Source organism: Nipponia nippon, unplaced genomic scaffold (genome assembly GCF_047370975.1).
Source record: "Nipponia nippon isolate SJK-2023a ecotype South Korea unplaced genomic scaffold, ASM4737097v1 scaffold_4, whole genome shotgun sequence".
NCBI lineage: Eukaryota > Metazoa > Chordata > Aves > Pelecaniformes > Threskiornithidae > Nipponia > Nipponia nippon.
The window spans coordinates 7,324,833-7,346,889 of record NW_028262358.1 but is presented as its reverse complement, the minus strand read 5'-3'; the positions used below and the strand labels follow the sequence as shown (position 1 = coordinate 7,346,889).

At 40.3% G+C, this 22,057-nt stretch overlaps 1 protein-coding gene across 8 annotated transcripts in view; it reads right to left on the bottom strand.

Annotated features, from left to right (window-relative positions):
• The window catches only part of SPTLC3 (serine palmitoyltransferase long chain base subunit 3), a 167,405-nt gene that overhangs the window by 113,512 nt on the left and 31,836 nt on the right, over nt 1-22,057 (bottom strand). The gene's annotated exons all lie outside the window — the stretch shown is intronic.

Below are 22,057 nucleotides of genomic sequence, written 5' to 3'. Positions count from 1 at the left end.
CTGACACTTCATCCTGAAGCATTTGGAAACAGAAGAGTGAATAACGAGCCCCTGGGTTGAACCAGCATAGCTATTTTTATAACCTCACGCTGCCTGAATGGAACTTATTTCTTCTGCAAATGGAGAGAAGACAGTCTTGCCTTTACTGTGATGCCCGTGTGTGTTTTTTGAAAGCATATACTGCACAGCAGGTTTTTCATCTGCAATAGTCAATGGCCAAATATTTTTGTGTAGCACTAAAAAGAAATCAATGACCAAGTTTCTACTGGAAAAATATCTAGCCCACATTTACATCACAGCAGAATATATCAAAAGACAGTATATTTGTGAAGTGAAACAACCAGAGGTAAATTGTTCCTGGTCCAGCAGTTGACACAGCTCGTAGTCTACGGGAAAGTTTTATGGTTTACATAAGTCCTTGCACAGTGGGCACTCACAAAGCAAATACCAGCACAATCCTTGCTGAGAACCAATCTCTCTTCAGGCTCTCAGCAACTCTTAAAATCCATGGTCTCATTTTCTTGATACAGCAGGCTTCCTTCTTGTATGACTTGACTTATTTATTTATTTATTAATCAGAAGACTGTTTTCTAGTGCCAAGATGCTGAGAATTGTCCTGACTGCTGGTTTCTGCTGAAGCTGCATGACCTCTTCGCAGACACTTAACTCTGTGTCTGGCCGATACAGCGACTGATAGTCATTCTCTCATCACAGGCAGTCTATCACCCACAGGTGAAGGATCACAGCCAGGTATCCTTAACATACTCCAAGGTTACCTTGGCATCTAGATGACACTTAAAATCCCTAGCAGTCAAAAATAACTTCTGGCATTGGCTGTGGAGAAGAGTGACATTCTGCAAGTCTTCCCTGTAAGTGCATTGAAGAAGGCACAATGGAGAGGGGCACTATGGGATGTTGCCAGGACCCCTATCTTTTGTGGCCAACAAAAGGAATCAATATGAGCACTTATTCATTCCACTTTTGGCAGACAATAGCTCCTTCTAAGCAGGCTGCATTTCATATTTACAGCTAATGCATTCATAATGGAGCTATCAAACCTTTTATTGTTACTTCAATTTTCTTTCACATCAGTTTGGCTAAAACTTGGGATTTTCCCCTGCAGTCTCCATCCCTTCTTTTACCAAATTCCCTCCTGTTTCAGAATATTTTAAACTTTCTACGTTTCTGAGTTGAAGCTAGTGAGACCTGCTGATCTGGAAAGCGAACACACTAGCACTGCATTTCTAGATATGGACAGAACATCTCATGCTATGGCAAAGTCTTCAAGAGAGCTCTCCTCACTCCCAGCTCTTGAGTTTCTGCAGTGACTCACAGCCCTGCCCAGGAATTAGCTTTCCTATTAGGAAATTCTTCAGTTTTTGATGTTGGGGATGATACGCAGACTGCATTCCTTGACCTCCTCGTCAGGATGTAGCAGCTTCAGCAGACTATTGTCACTGGAGCTGATTTAAAATGTGCAAGAGAGGCAATTATGATTTGCCTACATGTCTGCACACTTATCTCTATGCTCATTTTAAGAGTGTTGATAATATTAGGTTGCTATGAATAGATTTTTCTCTACTTTACATGTACTTATGCTCATATATTTCAGATTAACTGGCAAACCACAAGAATCCCATTCCTATACACAAGGAAGATCTTGGAAGTCTTGGAAGTTCTGGAAGATTCTCATGGAGCCCACAACCCAGTAGGTCTTCAGCAATACCTAAACGGGTGAAGATTGCATGGGTTATTTCATAAACTGGGTAGCAAAGAAGGTCTGTCTGTCTGATATATTCTAGTGACTGTTGTCACAGGAAAGAAGTAGTTATCTTTCTGTAGGGGTACAGGAAGATCACATAGATGTACACCCAATTAGGTTAGCTTCATAAAACCCTTATCCTTCCTTAAACAGGGGAATAATTCTGGATCTCTCCCTCCATACTCTTCTAGAAAGGAAAAGATTTACCCTGCAGGAACCACTAGGCAACAGAAGTAACAACTGTAAATACTTTAACTGGAATATGTTCATAAAAATATTTTTCAGCAAGTCATACCTTATAGAATGGTGTTGATATAAAACACTAACTTTCACACACTGGGGGAAAAAAAGAGGGGGAAGAAAAATGGTATGGAACAAAACCAACAAAATCACACACACAAACCAGACAGATAAAATTCTACTATTACGTTGAGGTAGGTAGCAATAATCATCGTTGTCAATTTCCTCCATCCTTTGCATTAATATTTGTATTTCTTGACCACCATGCACTTACTAACCACCCAAATCTGAACAGCACATACAACGAGCCTGTGGGCCATCCCCTTCTCTGAGGATTGTCTCATAAATGAGTAGGTGAAGTGAGCATTAAAGCCTTACTAGAGGTTCTCTCACGTAAGGCTGTGAACAATAAGAACTTGACTGCGATCGTAGGAGGTACATGCTTCATTGCCATGCCAGACTCATTGTAAACGTTAATTATTTCCAGCCTTCTAACAGAGCATGCATGTACGCAGCTGATCAGATGGAAGCCTGCTCTCCTACCATTCAGTTCACTTCCACATACACTAGTTTCTAAAAATATTCTCTCGTGTAAGCCATGTTCTCTCATGGATTTTGTTCCTGCAAATGTAGCATCTCCTTATTCCCAGGCCTGCTGTGATTTTTATCAGGCTTAACTTGATAAAACAACCTCCAGACTAGTTTCAGCCTAGGGACTAGGATAGTTTTAGGTTTGTTGATGCCATTGTTATTAAGCTAGACAATAAAAGGACAATGAGGGATGGTAGCACTGTGTTATTAAAATGATTTTATCTTCCCTACTTACAGCCTTGGATGCTGAGGTCAGGATATGGACAAAAGACAAAATCATAGAAATAAAGAACAGCAAGCATCTTTAAAAAAAATACTATGAATATCTTTCTCCATTCAGCCACTTACTGGAAAAGTTTATGAATGAACATTCTCAGTTTCCTGACTGAGTAAGGAGGCTGACAAGGAAACATGGGTCCTTGAATCTGTGAGGTGCTCGTTCATATTCAGCCTAAGAATGGTAAGAGTCAAAATTATCCCCATAGAAGCACTGTTCATACTAATTGAACTTGCTGAGGTAAAAAAATGTTTCCAGGAGGTAGAAATGCTCCTCACCACAATTGCCACCCTTTAATCCCTTTTAGAAGAGATCTAAATTCTAGCAATATCCCCAGCTAGAAGCTGAGACATACTGCTGGGGAAGCTTATTCTCTAGATCAATATAAAATTGTCAGTTTCTTGGCTTCTAATGGTTGAGTGTGTACTCTACTTCTTCTAAAGTCAGTGATAAAGTACATATTGACTACAACAGAGCAGAGCTAACTGGACTGCAGCACAGCTCTTTAGCAAATACCACTCATACATAATAAAACAACAAAGGACAGTTTTACAGCTCAGACCTGGACTAGTACACAGAAGGTCTAGATTAATCTCCTAGCTCTACCTTAAAGTTCCTGTGTGACTGAAAAAAAAGTCATGCCATCCCTCTGTATCAGAGTTGCCAGACCAAAAAAAGAGCAAAGCAGCCTTCCATCCCTTGACTTCTTGTCTTGGTCTAAATGGGGTAAAGAAGATTTATCCCTACCTCCTACCTTCCTGAACACCATGCTTGCAGGAACGTAGCGCAATCATGAAGTGCTCTTGTATGCACTGAACCCCATGTGCACAAGCCTAAAACTATTGAGACCAATACTAAGTAAAGGGCTGCTTGAGCTCATGCTAACAGGGCAGCTATCAGATGTGTTGGTCTGGGAGTCATCTCATTCCATACAGTTGCACAAAGACCCCCAATTTAAACACCTATGAAGCAGAAGCAACTGAGCTGTGACAGCAGAAAACTTTGAACACACTGATGTAGTTTTCCAAGAAACCAACTCCAGTATCTCCCTTCAGTGCTGCTGCACTGACATATCCTTTGTTAAAGGCAGGACATCATTCATCTCTCTCTCTCCAAGTACAAATGTCTTACAAGTCAATTCTGTGGTTAATGAAAGCTGACAAAAGGCGGTTTATATACTGTGCAACAATACCCACTGCCACTCACTCGAAGAGAAGATACTTCAAGGGCAGCCTGCTCCTATGGGACACAACTACTACTTTGCCAAACAGAACAGATGACTTGCAGCGGTAACACTGTTTCCTGCTTTAAGTCCCTCAGCTAGAACGTTAACTTCTATATTGTGGCACATTTGAAGATTAATCGGTATCTTAGCCTGCAGTGGTCCAGCTAATTTGCACACAAATATGCTCTGTGGAGAGCAGAGAGCCTGAAGGAGGTGGGAGGGGAAAGCTGGTGGGCTTTGAAGGAAGTGCAGCCTGCTAATATCTGCAAAAACCGAACAAGAAATAGATAAAACTAAATTAGAGATGTATTAAAAATAAATTAATGGCGTCTGCAAATTAAATTAAATCTAAGATAATCACTCTAATAGCAGGGTCTCTGGTGAGCATTAATGCTTAATTTTTTCTTATATTTGATGAACACATCTATTAATTAAAAATATTTATACAAGGTAGAGGCTTGACAGAAACACTCCGTGCAGCCATTCTTAAGGGAGCTGCTTCTGTTAATCAGCTATTTTAGAAGAAAATGCCTCTGCTCTATACAATGAAGGCAAGACTGTACTACAATAAATCTTATTTAGGGCCTGTGCTTTCTAAATATCCTCTGTGGCTAGAACTGGATGGAGTAGGCTGCTTTGTACAGATGATATAATACGCTTTCCTTCCCATTGTTTAGTTAGCTTGTACTGAAAATAAACTTTCATCTTATCCTCTCCCTCCCTTTTGCTGTTAACCTTTTATTGAATTGTTGAACATCCAAGTACAAAAGCAGATGATCTGATATGTATGAACGTATTGCACAAGTGAGGAGGACAAAGCTAAACACACATTCAATAGTGGGTATGAAAATATTATCGGACTTTGAGGCAGGGACAAACCAAGACCATGTGTCATTAATGAGACTATTCAAAGTATTTTTGATGAAGTCATGATTCTGTTGTCACCCAGTACTGAGAAGGAAATGCTTAGCATTTGAAAAAAGAATCGTTAATCATTATGCAGCTCTCTGGGGCACTAACTCTTTCAGGATTTTCCTCTTTGTCACATCTCATGTCATCGTGCGCCACCCCCCCCCTTTTTTTTTTCCTTTCTTTTTTTTCTTCTCATCTTTTCAAAACAAGCAGTGCTATGAAAACAGAGAGGATTAGAGGTTGTCCCTGACATATTTCATTGTAAGGTTGTTGGTTTTGTCTTTCTGCATTTATTAGTTTGAATTCTGTATGAGGCACCTGTTGGCTGTTGAGAATAAATCAACAGGAAGGTCACAAATGGCTTTGTATCGTATGCTTGTCTTTTTAAGCCTGTTGGGAGCTCACTGCTTTGCTATACAGGAATAAATGCTGGAAAGAAGGCCAACCATGCTGTTGAACACTATTTCATCACGTGAATTGTGTAGGTTCTTTGAACAAAAGTTAATCTTAAAGTCCCGTTGCTAATATTGTCATAATTAACTCAGGCTAGTGACGGCAGGAGTCTCAATTCATGATACCAGTTAAGCTATAGTTAAACTTAACTACCATAGCTATTGCTATGTTGCATGGAGAGAAACAAGCACTGCGAAAGGGCACTTAGAGAAATAAACAGGGAAGGCGATGTATGGATGTAGCTTTCTGAAAGCTCTGATAAAAAGGCCTGGCTGTGCAGTCCATCATGCTTGGTAAGTCAAGGATGGGTGGCGTAAAAGCAAGTGATGAATGTGTTAAATTGCTAAAAAGTGGAACAGGGGGACAGCCTAAGAAAAGTGACTTTAACTTAATGATTTCTTTTGATTATGCTACTGCTATGATATAACACTGTGGCTGGCCACGTGGAAACAACAGAATAAATGCTGCGAACCCCCTCCCTTTTTTAATCCAGCCGCAACGCAGCCAAAGGAGAGGAGAGAGCTGAAGCAAACTCTGGAGTAAGGAACATTGTTTTTAAGAAAGGAAAATAAAATAAAATGCATTTTAACACGACTTGATATACATTACGGCTCAGGAGAATGTCCAGTTCCCCATGCCCTTTAAAAACTACGGCTGGGCTTTACAATGAAATCTGTTTCTCAGCAACATTGCCCATTTCTTTAACACTGCAGTACACACATAAAACTGCTGCACTTGGCTGAGGAATGGAACACAAACTCAATGCCCTCCTTGGGATGGGGAGGGAGAGGGATGCATTTTGATTGAATGTAGCTAAGCATCTAGGACTTTTCTCACCTTCTGAATTGCCCAGAAAAAAATATTCCTTCTTCCTTTCTTCTGTATGACCCCCAGAATCTTGATTTTTTTTTTTTCCCTCATTATTAAAAATACATGCTATGGATATGCTCACAACATTTTAGGTCTGTGGCCAGTTATATCTCCTTTTTTTCACTAGTAAAAGATAAATTTACAGTTAGCTCTGCATTGTTTTCATCAGATTGGGTGTTTGATTAAATATTTCTTTTCCTCATGCTATTTTTTTCACCCATCCCTTCAACTTGGAACTGCAGCCAATACCAAAGTCAAAGCACAGCCAGAACATCCTTTCTTGTGCAAAGCAAAAGCATTAAACGTTGTGAGTTAAATTCCTTCCATACTGAAGCTCATGGCAAAGCTTCCACTGGCTTCAGCAAAAGTAAGACTTGTCCCAGTTATTTCAATATAAGAAGAGACAAATGTTACAATTTAATCTACCTTAATTTTACTTAACTTTAAGGAACATTGAGATTACAGGTAATTATAAACATCAGGAAAAACCCCGTCAGTTTCTCACCCAGAAGGATGGTTTCAAATGTTGGTCAATCAGGTTCTTTTTTTCCACAAAGACAGCAACTTTCCAATTCCAATTTTACAGATGCTGTATGTACTGGTACAGTAGGAATATGTATTTTGCAGCTTCAAGAGATTATTCCAGTAATAATCAAGTAAGAACTCCTAAACTTGTAGCACTTGCCCATCATTAACTTATAGCACGGATTGGCCTATTCCCCAGACATTTTATTCAACAATAAATTCTGATGATACTGACATATTTAGCAGCAAAGCAGAATAGACAATAGAAAAAAAAAAAAAAAAGAAGTATCAATCTGTCTCTAAGTGTTAGTGGACTGGCATTATTAATGTTTTTTTCAGTTCCATTGATGGGCTCCATGCTGCAAGCAACACGCAGTGCCAGCTCCCCAGCTCATGTAATTTGCCATCTTTCTGACAAAGGTAACGGATCTATGTAAGTTTTCCCCCCAGGTGAGAATCTGACCCAATATTTAGATATGACATTGCTTTGATAAACTTGCAATATAAAGAGGATGGTGGCGTAACAGGCAAAAGCCTCATTGTGAAGGCAGAAACAGAGACAACTGTAGTCTGTCAGCACAGGTGAAATAAGAGGGGCTGAAGAACAGAATAATAGTGATAAGTACCAGAATGGGATTTCATTAGCCAGGGAAGACTGAGGCTTTTTGCTGGCCATTTTACAATTCTCTCACTTGACTTGTTTACTGATGGAAATGTTTGCCAAGGAACTTTGGAAAAATAGTGACATATGAACAATCTGTTGCGGCATATTGTAGTGGTGTTGTTTGTGCTGCTATAGTTACTAAGCTTTTAGCATTTTTGGAATTTGTCTTGAAAAAGCTGGAACTTGGCATGAAGTTTTTGGGTGCCTCTATCTTCAAGTCAGATGGTTTTCATATTTTTTGTTACATTTCTGTAGATTTTTTTTTCTGTGTGAAGAAAAGCCTGAAGATATGCTGTGTCAAGGAAAAGGAAAGTGTGCTTGGTTGAAGAAAGAAGCAGAAGGTGGGAAAAAACTCAAATGCATTGCAAGTTGAGGAGAAACAGGTGCAAACTTCTTTTCAAGGTGAGAAGAGCATTTACGGGATACTCACAGGTCTTATGTAACCGCAAAATTAATCAGGCTATGCAAAAAAGGCCTTGGGATTTTTACTTTCTTTTGGTTTGAGATCTTACAATGATGATTTAGTTCAATGCTAGCCTTTTGTACAGGGCAAAAGCTTGACTCGGATCCCTGGGTTTCAGTGTGCTCATTCAATGGACTCCATAAAGATCAAATCAGCACACTGAGGGAAGTATCGGCTTCATGTATTTTAACTGCGGACACAAAATGGGTACAAGAAAGTGCAAGGGCGAAGAGCTGTACAAGCAAGTTAAGAGAGAATGAACTATGCCATCAGCAACACCACCAAAAAAGACTGAAGAAAGAATAACGAGTCTCCTGCTTCTGTTTGAGCAGGATGCCTTAGCTCCGCTGGCCTAACACTGATCTGTAAGGTACATTTCCACTGCATGATAAGCCTATATCAGAACCTCCTGTTCAAGTCCTTGAACTGCCATGTGGCTCTGCTGCGGTGGGACAGAGAACTACCCACCAGAAACGTGGACTGTACAAGCACAGCAGACATCTGTTGGAAAGAAACCTAGAGAGGAACTGAAGAACAGGGAAAGAGAAAAAGGCAACAAAAGCCAAACAAAATTATTGGTGAGTAATCCAACAATAAAGAGAAGAAAATACCAGATAAAAATTGGCCGTGAGGGAAGCTGGGAAGTGGTAAGTGTGGCCAAAATACTAGTGTATGTTATTCCATTTGGGAATCTTTCCCATCACTTCCTAGGGCTCCATATATGGGTCGTTCCCATTACTGCTAAATGCATATGAAATATTAAGTTTCAGTCAGAAGAATAAGACTCTGTTCTCGCCCTCCCCTAACCACAGCCCACACAGAACATCCTACGCTCCTGCCAGGCGTCATCCTAAACACACGGAAAAATCTTATCTGACACATGTAAGATTAATAAGGCATTTAGCTAGTGTTATGGAAGTCTTTGCTGCTCGAACGTCATGTCTTATCGCAATTCTGCAGCAATTTTCTTGACACTTTGAACTTTCCAGAGGTCTTTTTGAGGCAGAAGGAGGCTGAAAGAGAAGTATTACAGTGCTGTTGATGAACCTGTTAACAATAATGCTTGCTCTGTGCAATTTGGGGAAGAAAATATATAGATAATTGTTTGTTTTTAACATTTTGCCTTTCATAGTAGTTTAACAGGTGGATGCATAGAGAAGTTCATTACAGCAGCTTTAAAATTAGTCAAAAATAACTGAAAAATTATACAGTGTATGCTTAACCAACAGAACTGATTAATTAATTAACTGATAATGTAGCTAGAGGTTTGGTGTGATTAAGTGGGATTAAACATGTATATGTATCATGAGGTATAACCTATCAATGTTTGTATGGAGAGAGTAATATCCTTTATTATATTACCTGAAATATATACCCATATATATGTATAGATTATAATGAGATATCAATGCATGTATTAGAAACAATTATGAACCAAAAGAACAATGGCTAGCCCAGACCTCACCGATGGTTATTAGAAAGAAAATTCCCCCTCTGGGAAGTTTGTTCCACAATGTATCTTCTAATTTACTCTTCAGGAGCTCACATCAGCCAATGTTGCATGCAGGATACCTACTTATGGGCCTCTAGCACTATCCTGCCACGTGACTTCTGTGTTCTGATGTTCCCCCATCAGTCCCTGTCCTGCTGTCTCATACCATGAAACACAAATTACCCGTAAAAATGATAATTCCCTTATTAGTTTTAAAGGTCAAATCAAATGATGTGGAAAATATGCAGTGGTGTGACATATAATTTACATAATTGCCACAAAAACACTGCACTAAAGCTATGTGAAGAAAAAAAAAAAAAAAAAAATCAAGCTTCACTCTGAGGAAAAGCCAATCAGCCAGATTTGCAGTGAGAGTAAAGTGGGGCTGCACCACCGACATATGAACAACACGAGCAACCTGATGAGCCCCACCACGTTTGGTTCTGAATTTACTCTCTTCTTTTTCCCACCCCTTTTCCCCAAATATACGGGCACACAATGAGAAAGGGAAAATGAGAGAGATTTCCCACCAATCCTGGATTTTAAACTGATTTGTTTCTAGATCTGGAATGTAATTTTCAAGGTCATTATATAAGCACACTCCCCTTGAGTCAGGGGGCGGACACGAAGATGACATTGCCAGTCCTTACCTGATGTCCCAAATGCTGTCACACATTGGAGCTAATGAGGTGCGAGCAGAGTCAGTACTATGGGCCTGCCAGACCCTAGCATCCCCTTTGCAGACGTTGCAACACCACAGATCTCAATGGAAGACTCGCAAAAGCTGAAGCAGCAGCCAGTATGCTTGTATAGGAAGGAATGAAACTCAGCTTGTAGCTTAATAGTGATTTCCTAAAAGCCCTCACTTGCAGAAAACAGACCTTAGATAACCATAGTTTGAATCCATTAAAGAAAAAAACCAAAACCACCACACATAAAACCTGAGCTATTTAAAAACAAACTTAAGATTTCTTCTAATGCCCTGATCCTGCTTGCTTAAACTGATGAACACAATGGCTGGGTTTAGCTGATGATTTTAGAGGCATTTTATAGAGATTAGATAACTCAAAAAATTGGCAATAAGCTTGACATCTGCTCATTTTTCTTAAAGTTTAGGGTGCATCCCTCTCCTCTGTCTGCGTAGCACACCAGTCATTACACTAGGCTTTCTGCTTGGTGCATCTGACAGCTGACACAATGATGCTTATTTCTGAGATGAAGACAGCAAGTTGTCCCTATTTGTGTCAATGAAGTATTAACTCTGACTGTATCATTGGTTACTATGACCCAGTATATTAGTATATCCTCTTATGTTCTTATATCTTAATTTATGTGTACTGTATTAACCGTGCATATGTCCATTTTGCCTTTTTTTTTTAATATTACAAAGCCAGTCTTACTTTACTTTGATTAATTAAGGTTGATCTTACCTTAAAATAATTAAGGTGACAATAGGTGGCTACACATTAGAAAAATGGAGTAGGATATTGAGGAAAAGGTCTTTTATTACATTATGTCTCCATTTTGGATTTATAACAGTTCATTTCATACCATATATATTTATCATCTAGGTTCTTAATAGAACTTTCTAATCAGCAGAAGTGAGAGAGATTGCTTATTCATTTGACATATCACAAATTAAAAAAAAAATACAATGAATGAGCAAATCCAAATGATTTTTCGGACCAGAAACTTTGCTGCTTCTGAAGTGCAAAGCTCTGTTACGAAATAGAAGAGGTAAAATCCTTTTAACTGTCAAGGGGCATTCATATAATTCACTGCATATATTAAAGGAATCCCCACAAGGTATCTATTCAAGGTCAAGTTATTTTACGTTTCCATAATATTAAAAAGAGGAAAAAAAGCAATACAATGACACACTGAAAGAGGGCATCAGGTAATTAGATAAGGAACATTCACGATCCAAGCATTTGGAAAGCTTAAAACTAATTTTAGAAGTGAGCAATGCCACTCACTTTTTTTTACAATCAGATTAACAGCAGCCTCAAAAATACAGCTGATCTGAAATATACTAATGTAATGATAAAAGTCAGTTTGCACTTTGCTATCTGAGACACCACCAGTGGAAAAAATCCAGGCAATACTGATCAATCCCTAGAAAATCCTTACAGTTCTTAAATATCAGAAGAAATGTATACATATAATTAATAATTGTGTAAATTTCCTTTTCTCTAAGCACTCCTACATATCAACATATATGCAATGTTATTAAAGCTATTGAAGCTTAGGGAATAAACAGCCAAGTAGTGCATATTCAAATGCCTCATTTTTACTACTCCATCCCTTCTCAACCCCTGCCTTTTGTTTTTCCTGCCTACTTGTTATACCTTGTCTCTGACAGCAGATTTGAAGGGTGAGAGCTGTCACTTCTGATGTTAGTACAATACCTCACACAATCAGGCCCATAGATGTTAGAATAATAATAATAAATCACAGTCTGAAGGGACAGCTCAAGCAAGGGGAATATTCTTTGTCACAAAACGGTTGGATCTCTAGTGGTATCTGGGCAAACTTTCCTGCACTGACCACAAGCATACCCTGACACAGTTTTGGAGGGCTCATGCTGGGAATGAGGAGCTTGGTGCTTCTCCCAGTGCGTGTTTGCGCTCCCTTTCCTTGGCTGATACCACTCGTGTTGATAGGGTGCTTGTGTCACGCTGAAACCGTCCTATTAACATGTGAATTGAGACCAGCTATTATTTTGCTCAGAACTGTCTGGATTTAAATATGTCCACTTTCTTGAATTTGAGAAGAATAATATTTATAATAATTATTATTAACTTTTTATTAACAGCAGGCTTCTCACAGACACTGAGGCCAACTTACAGACTTCTATCCACAGATAGTGGGTGCAAATTAGTCATGCATTTTTAAATACCTGTTATAATGCTGAAGTGGCATAAAGCAGCTTTAGTATGAATCTTCATCAAAGTATACTTCATTAATTGTGATAACTGTTGCATCTGATGCTGTTCCAGCCCAGCCATGGAATAGGGGGTGTGGGCAAAAGTTTTCTCATGGTGCTGGGGTACAGAGCTGCATCCGAGAATTGGTAACACCCTTATCCTGTCACCTTACTGTCAGTCTTGGTAAGTATCACCCTGTTAAGGAATGGCTCCTTGGTTCCATAACCTGATTTCTCCCACTATCGTGGGGGTGACACAGATCAGTAGAAGACAGATTATAAGGTCAAACATTTGCCTTCACTTTCTACTGTGATTATGAATGGACACCTGTCATTTTTTTATGCCCATTGACCGTTTTTCTCCTCTGGTATATACTGTTTATTATCCTAGACTGTAGGGTTTCAAGGACAGACATTGTCTTTGTGTGCTGTGCCACACAACACAGCTCTAATCCTTGTTGGGGATTATTAAACGCTACTGCAAAAATCAAAATAACACACTTTGGACAACAGAAGAAAAGATTGAGAAGTGCGAGGTCCAACTTTAGATTTGTGAATGTAACATGACACAGGTCCAGAGCATCACAGCAATAACAAATTGTTGAGGGGTCTGGCTGGGAGTTCTTGCTCACAGCCCTGCACTGCAGTTAGCTGCGCAAGCCCAGTCGAAAGCCTTACAAATTTCATTCTTATTGTCACTTCCTTCTTGAAGTTTTGGAGACAAACAGTGTAGAAAGTTATAAACGGGATAGAGAAATCACACTTAAAACAAGCAAAAGTTGTTGCTTAAGACAGTTGGAAATAGTTATATTTCTACCAAATGTCAAGATCAGGTCAGATTTATTTTTCATTTGCAGCTTGGTTCAGTATGGGAGCACATGGACGCTGTAATCTGTCTATCATATAATAGCTCCAGACTGGATTTAGATGAGTGAAAGAGACATTTCTGAGAAATGTCAGATGAGAAAACACACTGAAAGAAGATGACAGACCTATGCTGCAAAATGGGAAGATTATGTACACACCAGCTTATACATCATTGCTGATTACAGCCATCAGATCAGAACAAGACTTTACCTGAAAGGCTAGTGTTGAGCAAAGAAAAAAAAAAAAAAAGTTGTAGACTTCTTTTACAGCAATTTGCTCAGAGGCTAAGGATCAGGTTTCCACACTGAAATAACCACCATTGACTGATCACAATTAATATCTGTGTTTTCTCAGTAACAGACGAAAGCACAGTAGTGGTATAAGCCTGCCAATTTTGTACTAAGTAAAAATATTAAAAGTGTAATGTGGATGCATAGTCTGTCTTTTTTAAGACAGTATGTTAAAGTTGTTTTCTCCATTGCTGTAAATCTTGGTTTATGTAGTGTTCCTCTGCATTATAGAGGCTACCAAGAGGGGAACTCATTTCTCTCCTGCCAAGGCTGATGGCCCAGCTGAACAGCAGTTCTCCTTGCCCCTCTTGAAGTGGCCCACAGCAAAATAAATTATGATCTCTTCCCCCCGAACCTCGCTTTCCTGCATGACTGCAGGCAACCAAGTCGTTTCCAACATGAGAAGAGCTCTTGGGTTTGTCTGCCATAAGCTCTTATGTTGGGAATGATGGGGATATCTGGAACAACAGTCAGCTATATGCGTAAGGTAACTCTTCCCACTCTGCGATGGTGGGAGTGGGGAGCCTACACTGGGATTTGAGGTTATGACAGGTGGGGATTCCCTTTAGTTCTAGACTTGATTTGGATGAGTGAAAAAGATTTTTCTGAGAAATGTCAGATGAGAAAACACACTGGAAATGTAGAAGAGAAACCCAGCTGCTGTTATCCAGCCACTGAAATGTGGCTAAATGAACATTTCAATGTGGTCATGTTGAATTTAAGCCTGAGGAAGAGTCTGGATCTGTATAGCCATGGACCCTCCTCAAAAGCAGCAACAAAAAGCTCCTGAATGCAAATTCCCTACTCAGCCATACGAGTGTATCATCATGTGGAGGCTGTGGGTGTGATACTGGTATTACTTGAACTGGTTTCAATGGCGCAACAGCAGTGATTTGTCTACCTAAGGCTGGTCTTGACAGTAGCTGCTGAGATATCAGAATCAGGCCAAGAAAAACACAATTATGGACTATTCTGACAGCCAGTCTGTCAGCAAATTATTACCTAACCTATGACTACACATGACCCATTCCCAGAAAATGACTAAGACTCAAAACAGATCATAACTAAATGTATTCCAGTACAAGAAGAGCCAATTTACTTACCCTCCACCCACCTGCAGGAGACACCTGATGGTAACTTTACTCATGCTTGAACAGACTGACAGCAGGTAGGAGGAGGAGCTTCAGATCTGGCATAAACAGTAGCTCATCTCATAGGTTTCAACTGCTTGTCTAGAAGGTGTCAAGGTAACGAGTCCTGAAGCGAGCTCTGTGAGATGTTTATCTTGTGAAGGGTAATGTTTTATTTATTTTTTTTGTGACTAAACCTCTTGCTTGTTTGGAAATATCACAGTCTTCGTTCTTTTTACTCAGAAGGGAACCAAACAAAAAGATCCCAAAATAATCCAATGAATGGAATAGAGCCCTGTGAAGAACATTCACAGCCATATTTCAAGAGCCGTTGTCTAGGTTTTTGTAAGAGGTTTGGAAGCATTTCCCTCAAATAAGCTCTGTTTGAACCAAGGTACAGATGAATAGAGAATGCAGATCAAATGACACCACACTGATTTGGTGGGGTTTCATCACATCCTCGCTAGGGTTAACACAGAAGACTCTTCTGAGCCTTCTGTCACTATGTTTACAAGCAAGCTGCAGCAGGACTTCCATCAGAAGTGTACCAATTGAGGGCAGTATATCATCTGCACAAGAAGCTGCTTAGAAATGGAGTGTGCATTTGTTCTGTAAAATTTTTTCAGCCAACTAACTTTTCTTTCTCATCAGAATTTTTTTCCAGCAGCTTTTTCCAGCCTGTTACAGAATGGATGTTATGACATACCAAAAATCCAGTCTGCTCTTGTCTGTACAGAACAGAATATTGCTCTCTGGCTTAACCTTTCAGTGATCACCAAACAGAGTAGCAAATTATTGCTGCAGGAGGTCTGAAGCAATTTATGCAATATTTTGCTCATGAAGACTTTCTGTTATTTCTCAGCAGTCATAATAGAAAAATATATACTGAATACCTTATTGCTTTTTAGCATTCATAGAGTTTGCAACAAACATGTTAGGAGTTGCCAAATGCAGTAGCCAGATAGGGGCGAGGCTGCTGCAGCGCCATATTCCCAGGTCCAGCGAGTAGTGAGGCTGAGCATCTCTTCCCAATAGGTACCCACACAAACACAGGTATACAACAAATATATACGTAGACACATGGCCAGCTACATGGCTCATTGCAGACAGAAACACTAAGCACTCACACAAACAAACAGCACCAACAGCCTCCTGTTGTTTTGCTCTCGGGCTGAGCAGGATAAAAGCCTGTTAGTGGAAAATATACATACACACACACATTTATAAACATATATATCTACACACACAACACAGATGCCCTAAGTAACTAGCCTCAGACAGTCTATCCAATAGCTTGTCCTCACTCCTTGCTCTCCCCAGCTGCAGGCATCTCAAAACCAGCAGCCCCACTCCAGCTGCTGGTCCACAAATGCTCTTGCATGCACACTACATACCCCTCCAGAACCGGTCTTAAGCACTCAGCCTATCCAGAAACTGGCCCTGGATCCTCTCATCTCTATTTGCCTCATGCAGAGACATGCACATGGAAATGGATCACACTCAGTCGACCCCCACAGACTTACAGATTTTATGGTCTCCCTAGCAGCCGTCTTGGACTTCTGGGTCCCTACCGTAGCCAACTTGCAGACTCTCTGGTCTCTCTGGTATCTGGCCCAGACTCGCATTTGCCTTGGTACCTGGCTCCCTGGCCTCTTATTCTACTCACTGGTAGGCCAATTTTGTACTTGCTAGCAATCGCACACTGATGTACACACTGTTGCTCGCTCCTTTTGCTGGTACCACAGGCACGTTAACCCCTATGACCCATGGTCCAACTCCAGTTACTGGCAGTGAGACCCCCATACACACACAAATGCACTCAGAACAGAGTGTCCCTCACCCAGCAAGACAGAAATGGAGCTTACTGAGAACACAGGACAAACTGCGGCGATCAGGAGACCGGTCCCTTTTACCCCCTTTCTATTTTTCCATGCTTGTTCCTTTCCAAACCACCTTGATCCCTCTCTCTTTTCCCTGCCTTTGGCTCCTCCCCTAAGGCAATACATCTAAGCATCCCAAGATGTTCCCCCTTACACTCCATAATGAGACCCGCACCTCAGGTGGTAATTTCCCCTCATCTGTAAGGTGCTCTGGAGACCATTTCCCCTTGACCCACAGTGCCGGTGACACTCCAAGCCCTTGAGGCTGAGGCTCCCCTGGGCCAGCCTCAGTAGGGTCTGGGTTTCTGGTCTCTGACTTGGATATTGGGGTCCCCCAAATGCTATGGTACCTCTGTGCTCCTTCATGAAACAATGAGCCTTTATCACATAACCTAACAAAATATGCAATGTCCTGAGCCACTGCAATGGAGAGCAGAAATCTTACTGGAAAGGTATAGAACTGTGCTCAGTAAAGCCTGGGCATAACACCAGATTCAAGACTACCCAGTGCTCTGTTTTTCCTATAGTACGAAGCATCCCACAGTTACTCAGGGGCACGGTGAATTAAGAAGTTATATTGTACTTCAGAAACACAAATACGCATAGAGCTCAGCAATACATTTGCTATGCAACCAATGTAATCTACAAGTTAATGCAAAATATTTCTGTTCTGCATTTGTATTTCACTGTTATATACCTGTGCTTTCAGGCTGTAAGCTTTATAGAGAACTACAAAGGTATCCGAGATCAGTATTTTTCCATACTGCATATATGATATTATTTGAAAAGAAGCAATTATTCTGGTGCATTCTAACTTATATATAAGGTGTAGAACATTTATATACATGAAAACAAAAATATACACTAATACAACGGAAATTCAAAGGCCTTTGGATCATTTGAAGCTGAAGTTTATGAGGTGGCAAGGCTGAGGTAGTACCAGTATGCCAGTTATGTGGCTGATTGTACAGAAAAGGTTAATTTCAGAGTTGGATCATATAGTTTCCATGCAAATCTGTTCCTTTCCAACCACCTTCTGATGATTTACTGTAAATGAACAACCTGGCATAAAAATGGCTCACTCAAGATGTGAGGCACCAGCTCTACAGCTGAAAAATGTCAAAGCGATAACTTTACAAACTAAACGCCCAAAGAACTTGGTATCAATGTGGTAACAAAACCAACAGGGCGGTTTGATAAGGTGCCTATCCCTAACTAATGGAAACAGAAACTTTCTCTGACGACCCCTAAAGGGGATCTTGCTGCCTGCAACACTGAAGTGAAGGAAGTCTTCAGCAGTTGAAAAGCTCAGAAGGAAGGGGGCGATGGGGAAGAAAAAAAGCTAGGAATCCATGTACTTCCTAGGCCTGCAGCAGAAGGGAACTGTCTTATTTAGAAGGGCCAAATGTCCTGCACAGACCAGACAGTCCCACTATGGGACATCACAGGACAGGAATTCACAGAGCAGCATGTGTCCTTCTTTCTTATTTCCACAGTTTTAAAGATACATGGCAGGCTGCACACACCCTTACGGGAAGTCCCTCATTTCTGGGGATTCCTGAGTCAGTCCTCATTAAGTTCTTCGGTTGGGATCTAGTGCACTGCTTTGAAACAAATCTCCCAATTGTCCTTACGTGCTTTACTTTCCTTCGTGACACAGGGTTGTCTCAAAGTGCATGAACTGGATTCCTTTTGGATGTACTGGACTGGAAGATGATGTCCAAGAATGTGCCCAATACACTCCAGCTGATGGCAACAGCCAGTTCACAGAGCCATGCTAACACCAGTAAAAAACAACCCAACTCCAATGCAACACACATGTCGAGGGAGCATTCTCAGCTGTTTCGCTCTGCACATCCCAGCCCTGCTTGGCTGCCTCACTACTTAGTGTGGACTTAGTACAGCCAGTGGCCACGTGGCTGCTCCCTTAAGGGAAATGAACGGAAAACAGTGGCACAGCGTGGGCAAGGCTGAATTATTCCTTTGTACTTCCAAGCATAGACAAAATGGTAAAGTGAATAAGCCACACAAATCCTAGCATTACTGGGCAGCGAATGCTTGTAGCTCTAGAGCAGTGGTTCTTAAGCACGTGCACCAGAGAACTGAGGTCTGTCCACACCAACATGTGCTTTCTTGTGCTCCGATTTAACACCCATCACAGCAAGCATTGTGCTTGGACTGCGGATTTTTTTGAGTACCGCTGGCATAAAGTTTTTTTCTGACCTTATGCTTTTCACATAAGTATAAAAAATACTTATGTTGGGGTTTTTTCATAGTAGTTACTGCGTTATCACCCAAAACACAGGCACAATCAACCTAGGCAAGTGAGACTCTGCAACATAGGCACTACCATCACATAGAAAGCAAAACCAAACATCAAGAAAGTAGGTAGTGTCTGCTGTATTTTACTCAAGGGTGACTAAACCAGAAGTGACATGTAAGATAGAGAAGGAATCCACAGCATTTTCTAAAAAGAACAGTGTGTAAAATTAAGACTACATAGCATCAGAACAAAACTGAGAACCTTCAGCTCCTGTAAGGCTAACACGCAGGGTCAAAGCTATCCTGCAACAGAAACTAAACATCTCAAAGTTTCTCAACAGAGCCATATAAAAATTGATCCACCATCAACTTCTCTTTACCAGGATCAGAAAGAGATGCCAATTGCACAAGGCCATGTCCTGGTGGAGGCTGGAGTGGTGACCCATGTGAACCCGTCCCCCAGGAGCCAGTCCACGACAAATCTTAGCGGAGAGGACAGAGTTTGTGGGAAAGAGCAGCAGCTCCAAAGCAGAGAAAAGCAGCTGCAAGAAGCAGCAATGAAAGGAAGAGGTAAGAGTTCAGACCTTCTCTGGTGTGTAACAGTGTTGACACAAGAAAGAGATACAAATAAAGACTGAAAACCAAAATGACATTTTTAAAGGTCTGACCAGGTACTCTTGACATTGAAGTAAATCAGTGGAGATTCACTCTGCTTAAGAGTGCAGACATAGACCCCAACCTTGGCATTAAAAATGTGTTAGTCTTATTCTGGTATTCTTGTCTAGCCTATGTCTGAGAGCACACGTGAGAAAGGGGCGGCATTTACACTAGCTACCAAAGGGGAAACAGTAAAGGTGGTAGAAAGGCAGGCTTAGGAAAGCCAGTGTACCACAGACCAGGCTGCAAACACGTTTTTCCTCCTTATAGGAAAGGAACTTTCTCTGGGTCCAGGTGAGCAGCCAGCTCTTCCCCAGCGTGAGATAAAGATTTACTATCTAGCCCATAGAGGGTAGGGTCAGCATTATTCAGCCAGGCCGAGTTGCAGTCCTTGCTATAATTTGGGCATCTGTTGAAATGCTCTTTTGCATTGTAACGTACAACTCAATTGTGGGGCTCGTGACACTTGGCATGTCACTCTGTTAGAAAATGCTATATCCTTTGACAAATTCTGACTGTGACTGACTTGGCACTCAGTATAGACACCAAAAGTCATGGATAAGCACAGAAATGACTGGCCTGATTCTCACAACTGCAGAGCACCCAGTGCTCTAAAAGCTCAGGGGATTAAGTGCTAAAGTTTTGGTTCAGTCTGTTGTAAGGAAAACAGATGCAAATTTGCATTCAGCTGAACATCTCGAAAGTTTGAGATGTCTTAGTACAATTATAATTTGCACCCATATCTTCTTTGAAGACAAGAGATGAATCATCTGCAAAATTAGTTGCAGATGGAGGCTCAGGTCTTGGGAGGCTTGAAAGATTCCAGGCCCTTTGGAAGGGTTTCAATTTGCATCCACCGCCAGTGCAAAATGAATGATGAACCAAACCAACTAATACACAATGCAATAGACTGTGAGGATCTCTTTGTCTATTCCCTGGAGCAAACTTCTGGCATAATACAAGGCTGCTAAAAAGAAAAATAATATTTCTTTTCATATATTTTACCCACATTGTAAAAGCCTCTTCACTGTTACCCTGTATTGCTGTTGTGTGCCTGCCGTAATTGAACAGTCTAATGCAAAAAGAAATATTATACAATCTGAACACAAACATAATGGATATTGAAAAAAATCCCTGGCAACAGCCACAAGTTAAACAAACACACACAGAAATTATCTTGCCTCGGCACAGCATTTCTATTAAAGAAGGCAAATAGATGAAATGCCTTTGTGCTGGAAAGCAGAGCATCTCTCTGTATATTTGTATATATTCAATTCTACCTAGAAGTACATTTTTTTGTTACAAAAACATTTGTGATTTTAGAGTACGGACATCTACCTCTACACTAGGCTGTGTCCTGGACAGAAAACCTGTGCTACCCAAAACTATCACAAAGGTGTGGAGAAGAAGAAATGGAGTGAAGCAAAATGGGAGGTGGGGTTTCTGGTGACCGGCACGATCACACAAACATCATTTTGCAAGAAAGATTTTAAGATTTTTCAGGTTAATGCTACAGATTGTACATGGAAATTAAGCTTACACGGTAAAGTGCTTAGAAGAGCAACTAAGGGATTGAGATGTAGAGCCATCAAAAGCAATGAGACAGTATTAATAGTGTTTGTAGTTTGATAGGGTTGTTTTGTTTTGTTTTAAAATCTGCTCGTACCAAACAATATTAAGGAAGCTTTATATATTTTTTTCTTCCCTTTTACTTATTTAGACAGAACAACAAATTAACTGGGTTTTATGCCAGTTCTGAGGACAAGCTGATGAGGAATAAGCTGTAAATCATGCAGGGATTTTAATTAAAAAAACAGATGCTGAAAAACAGAATTAGAGAAAAGCGATTACCGATTGGAAGTTCCAAACTAACAAGGAACCACAAAGATTAAAAATGTTATTAGCACACAAACCCATATCTTCCAACAATTTCAACAGGAGTACATGGCATCAAATCTGGAATTTTCTAACTGCTGCTAAGATACCCACATCCATTATTGTAACTCCAACCTCTGGCAAACAAGATTAGTATCTTTTACTTTCACGACATCTGGGTGACTGTCAGCTTCCTATTGTTCCTGCGAAATCTTTTATGTATTTCTTTCATATACATATATAATAATATAATATAAAAATATATATATATATGAAATTTATAAATTTTTTTCTTTCCACACCCCTGCCAGGCCACAGCAGGCATATACTTTGCTGGCTTTACAAGCTTGACATCCCTTAATGATAACTTGGAATGAAAGATTAAATTGTATGTGATTATAGTATCAGTTCTAAACATGTCAGGGCTCTAGGCACTTAGCTATATGAATGTTTTGGAATATTCAAATATGCCCTTTTCAAAATATACGGGAGAAAAATGCTAATTAAAAACATTTTTCTTTGGGCAGTAGAACATTCCAGTATTTCTTAATTGGCACATACATTTCTCACAACAGTCCACCTGACACAGCACAAATTTTGAGAGCAAAAGATTTTCTCTTTCGCCCATTTTTCAGTGTTTCCTCTGTTATTTTGGAGTATTTTAGCTTATGTTGTCACATTTATTTCTGGAAGGCG